Raw genomic sequence first — 12,041 nt, forward strand, 5'->3', positions numbered from 1 at the left:
GCCTGAAAATGGTTCATTAGATTTAAGAATAAGGAGGCATTGTTGACTAAAGCAAAAACAGCTTAACTGGGGGGCTGGGTACAGAAGTTATAGCAAAGAGGTTAAAGGTGAAGAAGTGGAAGATAGTATTGGCTACTCTTTGAGAAGCTTGCCTATGAAGCTAGGGGAGTGTGAATTAGAAGTGGACAAAAACATAGGGATTTGAGAGTGTTTATATTCTAAGGAAGAAGAGAGGAGAGAGTAAGAGATTGAACTAAGAGTTGGGGGAAAAGTCATCTTGGACTTTCTAGAGAAATGATTTCAAACTTTTTGTTTGCTCTCTTAATAAAAATTTTTTTAAAATGTATATTTTAGATAATACTGACTATGGTTTTTGATACCTTTTTATGATATTTCAGTTGTCACAAATAGGAGTTACTCTACTGTTGTTCTACTGAAGAGCCCCATTCTAAAATGGGCTATTTAATATAATCATGTAGCTTTTTGATGGTCAGTTTCATCTTTTCCTTGCACGTGTATGTGTCCCTCCAGCTCATTAATGTGGTTGATGGTAGCAGTAATACCATCTGTTCCTACAAATGTACTGCCTAAGTAACTGAACTGGGAAATCTATTAATGAGTTGTTAGAATTGTGCTCTGAATGAGATTACTGATATTAATTAATTAAGTAAATTGTAAGGAAGATCTGGGGGATGGCTGCTTCCATAAAGCTTAGTCTGTGATCTATTTATCTTTGTATCTGTCTATGGTTTTCTGCTGCTGTTTCACTTAAAAGATGTGGAGCTCATGGTTAGATTGCTTTAGAATGCCAACTCCAACACTTACTAACTCTGAACTTGAAAAACTTTCAAAACTTGACTTTCTTTATTTTTAAAATGATGATAATAGTACTTACCTCACAGGACCATTATGGAGGATAAATGATGTAACCCATTAAAAACACGCTTGGTACAGAGCAGGTAGATTAACAGTTGTTAGCTGTTACTGTCTCCAGGGTTTTGATTTTCTAGGCTTGATGTTCCTGGATGTTTTCTTGATTAGAGAGGTGTTACTGTATTTGAAAAGGGACTAGATTAAAATAGAGCATAGTGTAGATTTTATGTGTCTGGGAGGGCAGTGAGAATTTGCAGCATATATAAAGAAGGAGATTTATTTCCTGAGATAGGTTGGTTGGTTGTTATACCTGTTGAGGGCAGGTTTTTCTTAGAGGCATTTGAAATGCTGTATACCTCTAAATTGGTTCTGTAATCCCTTTATTTTTGAATCGAATACAAAAAGTATTTTAAAATGAGAGAGGGGTAAAAATGACCTAGAATTATGTTATGGGGTATTTTAGTTGAGAGAGAGAGAGACAGAGAGAGAGACAGAGAGAGAGAGAGAGAGAGAGAGTGTGTGTGTGTGTGTGTGTAGGAGAACAGGGGTTGCTGTAGACTGCTATTTTAGGACAGGAAATTAATGTAACCTGGTGAGGCTCATGAATATTGCAGGCTTAGTATCAAAACCACTGGGTAACCTGTAATTTAACCCAGGGCAGTACTTGGAGGGCAGGAAGTTAGAGTCTGTACCTTGGTCTGAGAAAGCCTATATTCACCTTTTTTTATGAGAGACTTGAGCTCCTAAAAAAGACAGAGAATGAAGTTATCTAGTATTTGATAACCGTCAATTTAGTCATTCTTTTCATCCTTCTATCAAATAAGTTGTACTATTCTTTTAAACAATTTAGAGTTCTGTTGAGAATCCATGCCTTTTTTGGTATAGTAAAACACTAATGGATGGAAAATCCTGTTTTGTAGCTTTTGTGAATGTACAAGTACATATGTAAGCGTCACCATTGAACTTCTGTAACACCCACAGACCCCCTTTATAAAGGAGAGGAGCATTTAATATGTTTAAAAATAGTAAACTAAATTGTTTCCTTCTGAGAATTTCTCTGGATGTGTTAATGGAGTTGAAAATTTATAAAGCTGCTAAACCCACATGGGAATTTTCACTTGTTTTAAATGCCATAAAAACAGGTTTTACTTTTATTGATAACTGGCTTAGTAAAAAGACCATGTTAAATTCAGAATGATTTAAGAAAACATTAAAGGTTTCATTGCTTTTTTTTAAAAAAAGTACTTCCTGTATGCAAGTTTCTCCGTATCTACAATCATACCAAATGAAACACGAGTGCCTTGGTTCTTGCCTTGCTACAAAATCACCCTCTCAGCAGTAGGTAGAGCTTGTTGGCATTGGCAGTGTTAGGTCAGTGACCTGACTATTAAAGCAGTGCTAGCTTTTCATTGAAGGGAGGATGAGATCTCTGTCCTCTGTTGAAATATGTTAGGTGCTTGCCAGTTGAGAAAACTATTGTACCATTTGTGGGAGGTATTGGATTAATAAGGTTTAGTATTTTTGACTTGTCAAAGTAAGATTTAATTGTCTTGTATTAAAAAGTTGCTCGCGTGATACAGTTCTTCTGGAAAATTTAGAAACTCCTGGAGAATTCCCTTACTTAAGCAAAAGGAAAAAACCCTAAAAATTCCAATTTTAGTTAACCATATAAATACCTCCCCTCTAAATACAGTCAGTGGCCATTATGTGATAGTTGTTTTTACAAAGAAATGTCATGTTATCAAAAATTACATTTATGTTATTAATGGTTTTAAGTTGCTAAAATTTTAGAAAAAAGGGTAGTGGTGGCTTAGTAGATTGTTTTTCAGATTCCTAATCACAAAGTAATTGTACAAATTTAATAGGTAGGTTTTTTTTTTCTCTTTAAGATATAGGTTGTATATCTATAGAACCTAAACCACACTGAACAAGTGAGTATTTGATGACATAAAGCTAGCTTTTGCACCAGATTAATGGCCTTTACCCGTCATCACTGGTATCATTAGTGTGTGTTAGCTATTGACATATAACAAACCACTGAAAACATGGTTTAAAACAACCACCGTTTGTTATTGCCTATGAGTCTTTGGATCAGCTGGGTAGTTCTGCTGATCTGGGCCAGGCTTACGTATCTTACATGGGTTTGCTCATATTTCTCATGGATTTAGTCAATAGATTGTCTAAGACTAACTTGTCTAGCGTGGTCTCACTCATGATTTTCTGGTTGGCTGCATGTCAGCTGGGGTACCAGGGTGACTGGGCCGCATGTCTTTAGATATCCTGCAGGCTGACTTAGGCTTGTTCCACTGTGGCAGAGCATATTTTCAAGAGAGGGATATGGAAGCATGCAGGAGTTCTTGAGGCTTAGGCTTAAAACTGGCAAACTGTCATTTTTACTGCCTTCTATTGGCCAAAGCATGTCATCAGTCCAATTCAAATTCAAGAGGTGGGGAAAGACTACAGAGTCACACTGTGAAGCGTGTAAATATAGGGAGACCTGAAAAATGGGAGGAACTTTTACAGTCAGTCTCCCACATTTAATGGACTATATACTCCAGTTAAAAAAAAAAAACTCCCACATTTAGTATAGTGATTTTTTTCAATTACCGAATCATATACTTTTATTTTTTTTTAAATTTCCTTTATTTTATTTTTTATTTCTTTTGCGGTACATGGGCCTCTCACTGTTGTGGCCTCTCCCGCTGCGGAGCACAGGCTCCGGACGCGCAGGCCCAGCAGCCATGGCTCACGGGCCCAGCCTCTCCGCGGCATGTGGGATCTTCCCGGACCGGGGCACGAACCCGTGTCCCCTGCATCGGCAGGTGGACTCTCAACCACTGTGCCACCAGGGAAGCTCCGAATCATATACTTTTAAACCTTTATTAGTGATAAAGCTCATACCTACTCCCCTGAGTAGCTGTGCTATACCTACAAACAGCTTTTATCTTATTTCCTTCACAGTTATGCTTTCCTACATAATGCAAATTGGGTTCCCTAACTAAACAGTTGAGTTATGTCATATTTAGTTAAGAAAACTGGAAGAGATGTTTAAAATTGTCCTCTGTTGCCTATTTTAATCTGATTAATTTTCCTGCCTTTCTTTGAAGGCTTTTTAAATAATCTGCTTTCTCATAGTCTATTCAGTTTTATTTCCCAGAGTTCTGTTCTCTGGCTTGCCCAGTGACTTTCTCCCTGTCATTTTTTTTTTTGAGATAAAATTGACACAACAAAAAAATCAAACACTTTAAAGTGTACATGCGTTTACATTCACAGTATGTAGCCACCACCTTTGTCAAGTTCCAAAACATTTTTATCACCTTGAAAGAAAAATCTGTGTCCATTAGCAATCACCTACTCAAGTCTTCCTATAAACCCCTGGCAACCACCAATATGCTTTCTGTCCCTATGGATTTACTTATTCTGGGCTGTCATTTGTTTTTATCCTCTATGCATCCAGTTTTGTTCTTTCTGCCCAGAGTATCCAGAATCCTATTAGACCTCTTCAGTATTTGGCCCACTTATTTCTTCTTCATCACAGAGATTGTATCCTGTAGTTTAATTTAGCTGCAGTGAACATTAGCACTGCACTCCACTGGAACTGCTTTTCCGTTTCTCAGGTTGCTTCCTCTGAGTCTTTCCTGCAGGGTGCTTCCTTTGCAGGAAGGGAGGGAGAGGGCCCTCCCCCTAATGTTTGTATATTGACCTCAGCCCTTTGTTCTTACTCTTTCCACCTTCCTTCTCCCTGGGTGATCTTAGCTACTTCTGTGGCCAAATTGAGATTTCTAACCCAGTTATCATCAGAATTCCATACCTGCTGGACTTACCACCTGGATGTTTCACAACTACTTTAAACTGAACATGTTAAAATTGAAATCCTTTTCTCTCCTTACCCTCTCCTTCCTTAAATGAAATGAAACCTTAGTATTACTCTTCCTTCTATTCTCTCTCTTGGTAAATGGCACCATTATCCATGGAGATCCCTGGGTTTGTTCCCAGGAGTCAGAGTTGTTTCTTCTTTATATGAGTGCCTAATTCTCTACCTCTAGAATGACTATTCTTCAAGTCCACTCCACCCCTTAAATATCTCTGGAATCTCTTCCTTTTCATTTCTATAGACCTCACTGTAGTTTAGGACCTTATCACTTTTTGCCTAGAAAGAGGTTCACAAACTGTAGCCCAAAGACCAGTTATGGCCAGCTGTCAGCAGTTTTTGTAGAATCACGTTTTATGGGAATACAGCTTTGCTCATTAGTTTTAGGTGTTCATCATCTATGGCTGGTTTTATGCTACAGTGGCAGCGTTGTATAGTTGTAACAGAGACCACACGGCCTGCAAAGCCTAAAATACTTACTGTCAGACCCTTTACAGAAAAGATTTGCCTACCCTTGGATTTTCTGTCTTTACCGTGTCTACCACTCCAGGTGAATATTCAGAGGTCTGACCATATATTCCATTGCATGAATCTTTTATTTACTATTCATTCCCTGTTGAATAAAGTTTGAGACTCTTATCATGCATAAGGCCCTTGCTTACCTCTCGGCTTATTTTCTCATTCAGAAGGCATCTTAGTCTCTCTGGTATGTGCCTGAAATGTTCTCTTTTCTCTTTCTGGTACATTTATATGTCTCTCAAAATCTAGCACAGATGTTATTTTCCTAAGAAATCTTCTGATATTCTAGATTATTCCCTCTTCCTTGCTTCCTTCATACCTTCTACAACTTTTGTTGTACTTAACATACCCATCATGCAATCTTATCCATTTAATGGTATTCCCCTAGTAGACTTTAAAACCAACCCTGGGCCAGGCCTGGAGCCAGGTATTGAATTACTCCTTCAAGAAGTGTTTGTAGACTGAGTGAATTGATTGCTTTTGTGTTAAACTTTTCCTAACTAGTCTGTCATGGCAGGAATTATGTCTTAAACAACTTTTACTTCCTCTGATTGTATCTAGGGAAATGCTATATCCATAGTAGGTACAGTTATTGGTTAAATTCTTGGTTTGCATTGTCATCTAGATAAAGGAAGCAAAAGATTCCTTTTGGGGAGAATGGACATTTATCAAAGAGAGGCTATCTGGCTAAGCCCATTAAAAGAGGACTTGATTTCTTTTAATTACCAACTTTCCCCCCTTGTCATATATAGGCACTTTTTATTCTCTTCCGTACTGGGCAATTTAATTGATTTTAATTTAATATTTTGTGCCATTAATTAGGCATCATATGACCTGTTCTGCATAGTGCAGATATAAGGAACAAGATAGATGGAATGTGCTAAGTTGATGCATTCATACAGGACAAAGTCATTCTAAAAGTACTGAGTTAGTCTGGGTGTAAATGGGAACAGAAATGGAGTGTGTTACTATTGCCATTAGCTGTTAGCTATCTATACTTTTTCTTTACTATAGATTAATATACCGTTTGTGGGACCTAGGTGCTGGTCCTCATAAGATTTCCTACCAGTAGAAGTAGAAGAAGGAGGAGGAGTCGTCGTCGTCATCGTTACTGTCATTGTCGACACCTGTCTAGTGCTTTTTATGTGCCAGCGACTGTTCTAAGCACAGTAGTACATAAATTAACTCATTTATAACCTATGAGGTAGATTCTGTTATCCTTATTTTACAGATGAGGGGCCTGAGGCACAGGGAAGTGACATAAATAAACTTGGCTAAGATAATACAGCTAATAATTGGTGGAGCCAGAATTTAACCCTAGCTATCTGGCCCCAGACTAGGTGCTCTTGGTCAGTATGATGGACTTTTCCTTCATGGATCATGGAATGATTTGAGTGCACAATTCTTATGTTCATTGCCTTCCTCTTTAAAACAAAACTCTGGGATTTGGGGCCAGTGGGGAAAGGAGGAAGTACTAAATGGTTAAAGATAGTTTGCTTAAAAAAAACATGTATATCCCATTTTATATTTTTCGTGATTAGTGATAGAATTCCTTTTATCTTTTACTGCAAATTGAGGCAAGAGTTTGGTTTTCTTTTGGCTTAACTTGTATGGATATAGTAAGTGCTTACTAAATGGTTGACTTTAAGCAAAGAACTGTGGGGCAATAGAGGCAAGTGTATTACAGTTGAAAGTTAAATATATGTATAATGAAACAAATTCATGTATGTAGCTGTAGAAGGTATAATTTTATTTAGCTGTGAGTATATATAGTCCCTAAACCTGGAAATATATTAATAACTGTGGTAATCAAGAGGAAATCATCATTGGAGCTTCTAGGTGTTGCTTGTAGCCAGCTTAAAAAAACACCTGGAGGTACAATTTATATATAGCAGATTACTCAAAGCCTAAGTGTACAACACAGTGAATACACTACCACAGAGATCAAGCGAAGTGTTCAACATTTTCATCATCATTCCAGAAGGCTCTCTTGTGGCCCGTCCCAGTCAGTAATGCCCCATCCCTTATCTTGCTTTATTTTCAAAAATTGCAATTATTACAGCTTGGCATATATTAGTTTGTCTTTTCTACTTAAAGTGTAAACTTCATGAGGACAGAGACTTGGTTTTGCTCACTGTTCTTTTCCATTGCTCAGCAAAGTGTCTGGTATATAGTAAATGGTTAACAATTATTTGCTAACTAAAAATACTTAATTATTCCCTATATACATATTATATGGTACACAGGTGCTGCTTAATGTACTAGGTGCTGAGGGTAGATGGTAAATTTTAGTTTTCTAGGGTGAGACTTTTGACATTCAGCATGATACTTAGACCAATTTTTAAACAAGGAAATTGAACCGTACTGGCATTGAGTTTAGTGTGTGCTGGTCTTTGCTCTCGTGAATGTTAGGAAATATGGGAAATTTGCTACCAGTGAGAGATAATAGCAGTCTATCTATTAGATTGCTTTCTTGAGAGTATCTGATTTCTTAGTTATCTCAAATTCTTAACTTACACCCTAAATGATCTTTTTGAATACCCCAAACAGTTGCAAAAGACTAAATGCTCTTGTTCTTGTGGGAAGAGAACTGTGATAGAAAAAGCATTGGTTTATTTGATCAGGTAAGACAGTTTAGGTGTGGTTTATAGGTCTTTTGTATCACTTCAGTTAAAACAATAAAAATTGTCTATCTTGATTAAAATAAGTAAAGGAGTATGTGGTTTAGAAATCATTCTAGTTCAAATTTATATTCATGTAGAGAAGGAAATTTTGAGCCAGAAGTGACCCGAGTATTCTGGTTCATGTTCTTGTTTGTCAAGTTTAATCCTCTCATTTTACATTTGAGGAAATTGGGGTGCAAAGAAGTTATGTTATGTGCTAGTTCAGTACAAATCAGCAGTCAACCAGTCTGTTTAACTCAAAAGTTCCTGGCTCTTTTGCATCATATTGACTGTAGAATCACTGGGGGAATTTTATAAACTTAATAAACATGTTAGGGTCCTACTCCCAAAGGCTTTTATTTTTTTATTAGATTTGGGATGGGGACCAACAGTGGAAGTTTCTGTTGCTCTACATCCTCACCAGCCTTTGGTGTTGTCAGTGTTTTCGATTTAGCCTTCCTAATAGGTTTGCAGTAGTAGTTTATTTTAATCTTGCAATTCCCTAATGACATACAGTGTTGAGCATCTTTTCATACTTTATTTGCCATCTGTATATCTTCTTTGGTGAGATGTCTGTTCAAGTCTTTTGCCTGTTTTTAATTGGGTTGTTTTCTTATTGTTGAGTTTTAAGAACTCTTCATATATTTTGGATACAAGTCCTTTATTAGATATGTGTTTTGCAAATATTTTCTCCCAGTTTGTGGCTTTTTCATTCTCTTAACAATGTCTTTTGCTAAGCAGAAGTCCAACTAATCAGTTTTTCTTTCATGGAATTTGATTTTGGTGTTGTATCTGAAAAATCATCACCAGACCCCCGGGCAGCTAGATTTTCTCCTGTGTTATCTTTTAGAAGTTTTATAGTTTTGCATTTTACTTTAGATCTGTGATCCATTTTAAGTTAATATTTGTAAAAGGTGTAAGCTCAGTTTATATTCAATTTTTTTTTTTTTACAAGTTATCTAGTTGATCTACCACAATTTTTTTGAAAACCTCTCATGATTTTTTGATGTCCTCTTTCTTTCTTTCTTTCTTTTTTTTTTTGCGGTACGCGGGCCTCTCACTGTTGTGGCCTCTCCCGTTGCGGAGCACAGGCTCCGGATGCGCAGGCTCAGCGGCCATTGCTCACGGGCCTAGCCGCTCCGCGGCATGTGGAATCTTCCCGGACCACGGCTCGAACCCGTGTCCCCTGCATTGGCAAGCGGATTCTTAACCACTGCGCCACCAGGAAGGCCTTATGTCCTCTTTCAATGGAGCTGTGCTCAAGTGTGAATTATGATTATTAAAATAAAATAAGGAACTTGAGATTATCATCATTGTTTTGATTTATAGAGTTTAAATTTTTTTTTTTGGCTGTGTTGGGTCTTCATTGCTGTGCACGGGCTTTCTCTAGCTGCGGCAAGTGGGGTCTACTGTTCATTGTGGTGCGCGGGCTTCTCATTGCCGTGGCTTCTCTTGTTGCGGAGCACGGGCTCTAGGTGCATCGGCTTTAGTAGTTGGGGCATGCGGGTTCAGTAGCTGTTGCTCACGGCCTCTAGAGCGCAGGCTCTGTAGTTGTGGTGCTCGGGCTTATTTGCTCCATGGCATGTGGGATCTTCCCGGACCAGGGCTCGAACCTGTGTCCCCTGCATTGGCAGGCGGATTTTTAACCACTGCGCCACCAGGGGAGCCCTGATTTATAGAGTTTAAGAGTAGTTTAGGAGGTAGTAGCATATTGAGTAAGAGCTTGGGCTCTAGGACAAGTCAGTTCTTTTATTCAGATTCTGAATTTGCCATTTGCTAGCTGTGACCTTGGACAAGTTACTTAACTGTGCCTCAGTTTCCTCCTGTGTAAAAACTATTCTTATGCTAAGTGAAAAATATGTAATATAAAGCGGTACAGTATGTTGCCTATCATATGGCTGATTCTCTTTGTTGTGCAACAGAAACTAACACAGTATTGTGAAGCAATTATACTCCAGTAAAGATCTGTTAAAAAAAAATAAGGAACCCCCAAATGCTTTATATACTTTTAATTTTCTAATCTCTGTTACTTTATTCCCTACAGTGTGTTCTAGAGAAATAATAATGGTGTTAATCTAAACAAGAATAAACATACTTGGACTGTTTCTGTTGTTATTGATGACTTTCTGGCAGAAGCAGATTTACATAAGGGAGTTTAATGACTGACCTAGTATAATCCTCATTTAAAGTGCGTAAAGTATAAAAAACTGAGTGCTTACTTCATTCTACAAGCTCATTGTTTTCTAAACTCAATAAATATCGAATAGCTCAAGAGTAACAGTTATATTTAAAAGGTGATGGTGACAGAAGAGCTGTAGTGTCTGTGCAAACATATTTCACTTCTTTGTATATGATGAATTACACACTATCTGCTTGCTTATGTATTTAGAATAATTTATCTTAGATTTTGTTTGAGTTAACCTTTCCAAAAAATATGAGATTTTTAAGGTAATGTGTCTTCATTTCTTCAATGTTACAGAACTTCTGGATAGAGAAGTATGTGTTTCTTAATTGCTATGCATAAGCTAGGATCAGGAGCAAGATAAGAATGTCCACTCTAGCCACTTCTATTCAGCATTGTATTGGAAGTCCTAGCTAGGGCAGTTTGGCAAGAAAAAGAAATCAAAGGCATCCAAATTGGTGAGGAGGAAGTAAAACTGTCTCTGTTTGTGTATAGATCAGATGTGTATAGAAAGTCCAAGAAATCCACTGTTAATCCACTATTACAGCTAATCAGTGAGTTTATTAGCATGACAGAGAATCACTGTATAAAAGTAAGTTGTATTTCAGGAGATTGGGATTGACATATATACACTAATATGTATAAAATGGATAACTAATAAGAACCTGCTGTATAAAAAAATAAATAAAATTCAAAAAAAGGTTGTATTTCTATGCAGTAGAAATGAGCAAACTGAAAATGAAATTAAGAAAACAATTCCATTTACAATAACATCAAAAGAAATAGAATACTTATAAATTTAACAAATCTAATAAATTGTTTAATAAATATAACAAAGGAAATACAAAACTTACACTGGAAATTACAAAACATTGTTGAAAGAAATTAAAGAAGACCTAAATAAATGGAAAGACATTCCACGTTCATGGATTGGAAGACTTAATATTGTTTAGATAGCAGTACTCCTAATTGATTTACAGATTCAGTGCAATCTCTATCAAAACTGCTTTTTTGTAGAAATTGATGAGCTGATCCTGAAATTCATGTGGAAATACAAGGGATCTTGTATTAGTTTTCTAGGGCTTCCATAGCAAAGTACCAAAAGCAAGGTGTCTTAAAACAACAGAAATTTATTGTCTCACTGTTCCAGAAGCTAGAAGTCCAAAATCAAGATGTTGGCTGGGCCATGCTCTCTGATAGCTCTAAGGAAGAATCCTCCCTTGCCTCTTCAGGTTTCTGGTGTTTGCTGATAGTCCTCTGCATTCCTTGGCTTGTAGATGCATCACTCCATTCACCTGGATGTCTTCTCCACGTGTGTCTTCACATTGTCTGCCTTCTATGTGTTTGTGTTTCCAGAATACCCTTTTTTATAAGGACACCAGTCATTGGATTAGGGGCCACCAGAATAACCTCATTTTAACGTGATTACTTCTGTAAAAACCCTATTTCTAAATAAGGTCACATTCTGAGGTACTGAGGGTTAGAACTTGCATATGTCTTTTGGGGGGGACCCAATTCAGTCCATAGCAGCCTCTGAATAGCCAAAAATATCTTGAAAAGAAAAAGAACAAAGTTGGAGGACTTACACGTACCAATTTCAAAACTTACTACAAAAAAAAAAAAAAAAAACCTTACTACAAAGCTACAGTAATCAGACAGTGTGCTACTGGCATAAGGATTGACATATAGATCAATGGAATAGATTTGAGAGTTTAGAAATAAGCCCCTACATTTATGGTCAGTTGGTTTTGAAAAGAAGTGTCTTTTCCACAAATGGTCTGAGACAACTGGTTAACTACACACAAAAAATGAAGTTGAATTCCTACCTCACACCATATGTAAAAATTGTCTCAAAATAGATTAAAGACCTACATGCATGAGCTAAAACTATAGAACTCTTAGGATAATAAAACAGGAATAAATCTTTGTGACC

General features: G+C 37.1%; 1 protein-coding gene across 2 annotated transcripts in view; it reads left to right on the plus strand.

Moving 5' to 3' along the window:
• GSK3B (glycogen synthase kinase 3 beta) overlaps window positions 1-12,041 on the plus strand; it is a 200,276-nt gene that overhangs the window by 31,453 nt on the left and 156,782 nt on the right. The gene's annotated exons all lie outside the window — the stretch shown is intronic.

Source organism: Hyperoodon ampullatus (assembly GCF_949752795.1).
Source record: "Hyperoodon ampullatus genome assembly, chromosome: 5".
In the NCBI taxonomy this organism is placed as follows: domain Eukaryota; kingdom Metazoa; phylum Chordata; class Mammalia; order Artiodactyla; family Ziphiidae; genus Hyperoodon; species Hyperoodon ampullatus.